Genomic DNA, 5,095 nt, shown 5'->3' with positions numbered 1-5,095 from the left:
CTATCTAGTACTCGTGCACATACAGACTCCCTTACCTAAGACGGGAGGAGAACGCTGCACAGTAACTTTTCATGGGTCCTTCACATTTCTGCACAGATTGCCCTGTGTTCCTGTCTTTCTCTTCAAGGGTATGAGTATTTTCTTCTGGAATAAAGTATAGACATACTTCCTGACCCACCCTTCCTTCCTTCCTTCCTTCCTTCCTTCCTTCCTTCCTTCCTTCCTTCCTTCCTTCCTTCCTTCCTTCCTTCCTTCCTTCCTTCCTTCCTTCCTTCCTTCCTTCCTTCCTTCCTTCCTTTCTTCTGTTTCAGACTCAGGGTCTCTAAGTTGCTGAGGCTGGCCTCAAACTTGGGATCCTCCTACCTCAGCCTCCCAAACTGCTGGGATTACAATCATGCACCTAAGATGGCTCCTTTTCTGTAAGGAAATCCACTGCATTTATCTGTGCCTATCAGAGTCCATCCACGTCACCCCATGAGATATGGGGACAAAGACCCTTGGCCTGCTGACACTTACGCTGTGTGTTATTTCTTAAGTACTAACGTCTTTTGTCTCTGAGTGAGGAGTCTCATTTCTTCTGCCAGCAGCCTTGAAACTGGTAGGACAACCTGTTGGCTTATAAGTAATGTAGAATGTCAGGACCCCTCCCCCCATTATTCTTAGCAGAAACATAGGGTGTTAAACTGGATGAACACTTTAAAAAGATATGCCAAGAAACTATGCCTAGAAAAATTATTAAAAAAATAAAATAAAATGAGATATGGGGTTTCCTACCTGGTAGGGCTAGAGGGTAATGAGGTACATGTGTCCTCTGAAGAGCTGATGCCTGCCTGTGAGGCCGTATTCCAGAAAATTCATGAGTTTTTACAAATATTTTACATTTAAGTTTTCTCAGAACTGAAAGAATAATTACCAGTCTGAAGGTTTTACAAATGTTTTCTCTTTCACCTCTCTGGCTTTTGAAAATCTAAAGGAATCTGTCTTTCTGTGGACCAGCTAACTGTATTAGAATTATATCATGTTTTTAGGAATATTTGATGAGCTAAACCTGTTGTCGAAGAGCATCCACCAAACCCTACATCAGAACAACGAGGATCTTCAGAGCATGATTTTAAATCAGGCCATGTCGTTCCTAATGAAGAGGCAGCCTGAGTTCAGAAGTGAATCCAGGCAGGACATGATGGTCCCATAAAGTAGATTCCAGGCGTGTGCGTGCATCCCCAGGGAGAGCGTGATGACAGTTCATTTAATGCCATGTATGTGTGACCCCTGCGACATACTCTGAGCACAACAAAACAAGACGTGATGCTGGCCCTTGAGCACATCATAATAATAATGTGTGCAGACCTGCTTCCCTATGCCTGAAGGCGCGGATATAATCCCCAATGTGCGCGTGACCGAGCTGAGGCTCAGCAGATGCGCTTGTCCAGCATCACAGAGCCAAGCGCGGAGACCCAGCGATCACGCCCAGTGCACAGGTCCTCTAACGCGGATCCTCAGAGGCCAGGCGGCAGGCCGGCCCTGCACCCCCGGGGGGCTCCCCAGCACCCCGCCAGTAGAATCTCAGAGCTCCTCCCCAGCTGCTTCGCTCCTTTAACAGGAAGTTGGAAATGGGTGCCGAGGCTGACAGAGTACTTATTGGAAGAATTAGAGTGGAAAGAAAAATGTACAGTAAACGTGACATTCCAGATCATTGGGGCTTTGGTCACAGATATTTTAAATTGCAAATGAATTTTTAACAGTTAGTAAAAAGACACATCAACGGAGAGCAGGAGTTGAGTTTTTGGGAAAATCTTGAGTTTTCTTCCCCGCGGGAACCTTGGTTGGGGAAGCAGAGTTTGCAAAGGCATCCCTCCGATTTTGTGCTATTTTTTAACAGAAGGGCTATCCTTTCCCGTGGGCTTCAATTACATTACTGGAAGAAAAATGTCTCTTTATTTAAAATAATCTTCAGGAACTTATGTTTTTCCAGTATATTTTAAAAGAGGTCAATCTAGGAAAAAAGGGTATAAGATAGTTAGAAAAAAAAATTACCTTGGGCATGTCATTAGGCTAAAATATGGAACTGGTATTTATTTTAAAGATTCAGCATGGCAAAGAGGAAAGTAGTCAATTTTAGAATTCATAAATCAGCTTTTTTTTTTTTTCTGGTACTGAGTTATGTACCCCATTTATTTATTTATTTAAACTTTGAGAAAGAGTCTCACTAAATGGTTCAGACTGGCCTCAACTTGTGATCCTCCTGCCTCAGCCTCCTGAGTTTCTGGGACTATAAGCATGTGCCACTGGGCCTAGCTGACTTTAAAGGGGTTTTTTTGGAGCAGGGAGTGTACCAGGGATTGAACTCAGGAGCACTTGGCCCCTAAGCCACATCCCAAGCTTTATTTTGTATTTTTATTTAGAGACAGGGTCTCACTGAGTTGCTTAGCACCTTGCTTTTGCTGAGGCTGGCTTTGAACTCTCGATCCTCCTGCCTCTGACTCCTGAGCCATTACAGGCGTGTGCCACTGCACCCAGCACCTTAAAGTTTTTTTTTTTTTTTTTTTTTTTTTAATGAAATGAGAGACACTCTAATCAGTGTCTGGCATCAGGCTTATAACTGAAAGCTGAACACTACTGTCTTTATGTGTCATTGAGATTTTGACGGTAATGATAAATTATCTAAATATCTCGAGTGGTAGAAATTATTAAAATTATTGAGTTTAACAAGTGTACCTATACCAGCTATGCAAGAATAAGACAGACCCTTCCCTTATGGGACATGCTGAAGATATGATACCCAACGAGTTGCAGACACTGAATATATGGTAAATGTTTGTAGGGTGCTTTGCAGATGGTTTCACAGGAGGGATGGACTATCTAGAAAGATATGCATTTGGGGGCAACTCCATGAGGACAAATATGGCAACAAAATATCTTGAAATAGCTTATCTAATTGCCAATGCCAGCCTCAGAAATTAAAACAGGAAAATAGACGTATTTCTATCTTGGCATACTGTTTCTTGCTTTTAGAATTTTATAACGAGATCACATTTAAACATACGGTAAGCATAAAATGTCAAGGCAAATGTATCAATGATATGGTTAAAAGCTGTTCTTTCCAAACTCAGGTGTACAACTTAAATATGCCTACTTTAAAGGAACATGCAATCTCCAAGAGGTCAACTAGCCAATCTGTTAAAGGATATCTAAATGATGTGGTTAACAGTTTTAAAACAGTCCAATTTTGTTAGACGTCGGTATTGGTGGCAAGAGAGCCTAGGAAACTTATTTAAAATGTCCCTTTTGATTACAATGACATAAAAATAATGGCTGCTGATGCTACTGTCTCCAGGAGAGTGACATAAGTAAATATAGCATGAAAATCTTTCCCAGGGAATTAATGCACTTCCGGTACTGCGGAGTCTCCTGCCGGGGGTTGGTCCATGTGCATGCTGCTGCCTTCGATAGAGTGACTGTCTCCACTGGAGGCTGAGGTCACTTGCTCTTGGAATGGTGATACATTAAAATGTTTTCAGGATTGCCAAGTGCTCACCGGCAGATTTTGTTTTCCTGGGTAAGTGGGTGCAGAAAAGAAATCAGGCACTTCAAATAGTTCGTAGTTTCTTTCTTTCTTTCTTTCTTTCTTTCTTTCTTTCTTTCTTTCTTTCTTTCTTAATTCCCTTCCGTCCTTTTCTTCATTCCTACCTTCCTTCTTCTCTTCCTTCCTTCCTTTCTTTCTTCTTTCTTTCTTTCTTTCTTTTTTCTTTCTCTCTTCCCTTCCCTCCCTCCCCCCCTCTATATTAGCACTGAGGATTGAATCAGGGGTGCTTTTACCACGGAGCTAAGTCCCCAGTCCCAGCCTATTTTATTTTTATTTTGAGATAGAATCTCCACTAAATTGCTGAGGTGGCCTTGAACTTGTGATCCTCTGGCTTAGCATCCCAATCCCGTTCTCTGATCGTTCTGTTAATTATAGAACAATGTCTCCAAACTAATGATGGAGAGTTTTCTATGGAGGCTTAAAAGCCTCATGTCTGAGAGAAGTAGCTGGGTCAGGAAGGAAGTAGCCTGGATGGGTAGACCCTGGGGCAGGAGACCAAGCCCATGAGAATTAGTGTATAAGGAGAATTAAATATGCTTTTCTCTCTTATTTTTCTTCTATAAACTCCCTTTTTTGTCCAAAAGCCTTCATTGGCAAAGTAGTAAAGAAAAATAGAGAGTTAATGTTCAGCTCTTGACTTTCACAATAGAATTTTTGAGCTCTCAACAATATAATAGAATTGGGAGATGAGCTTTGTTGAGAGAAAAGAATGCACCAAATTCCCAATATTTCCTTTCATATTAAAAGCCACATCTGGCTGACTCAGAGCAGAGAGTCTCACTGTAAACCATGATGTGTGCGCCAGAGACCAGAGGGAGGACAGGACAGGGTCAGAGGAGGCTTGGCTGGACTGTGCACTGCCTGCACCAGGAGAAAGAGTCAGCACCCTCTGGGCACCAGGTAGAAGCCTGTGGAGTTCCCAGGACATACAGGATCCAGGAGACACCGCCTTAATCTCCAGCTTCCTAGAAACCAGGACTCTCCTTCTTCACCTTCTGTCATTTCCCTTTGTATTTTACATACTCTGAAGTTCCACCTCACTTCCTGAATGGGACTTGTGAGTTACATCTTATTTTGCAAACCACATAGGCAACTCCTACATTTTTTTTTAAATTCAGGGATAATGGACCATAATCCCTTAATTCTACTTTTTTAAAATTGAGAGATAATGGACCATAATAATGACAGAAGATGTGTCAGCTTGTATCTATGTTCACATTTTCACGTCCCATTCATTAGCTATGAAGATCTGCCTGCCTCTTATTAACTTCTTTTCTTGTCAGCTGCTGTCAAAACTTCAAGATTCACAGACACTGAAAATTGCTGTTTTCGAGCACTGATTCCTAACATGCTTGAGGGAGAGCTGCATTTTTCCCCATGAAACTTGAACTCTGAGGAAAGACACTCCCTGAGAGCAGCAGAGGTTTACCTTCCCCGGTGAGTGACATGGGACCTTTGGAGCTGCACAGGACTCTGGAGAGAATTTAGTGCTACTTTACAGATGCACCGAGG

This window comes from Sciurus vulgaris (assembly GCF_902686455.1).
Source record: "Sciurus vulgaris genome assembly, chromosome: 13".
NCBI lineage: Eukaryota > Metazoa > Chordata > Mammalia > Rodentia > Sciuridae > Sciurus > Sciurus vulgaris.
The sequence above is the reverse complement of the archived record's forward strand: the minus strand, read 5'-3'. Positions refer to the sequence as shown.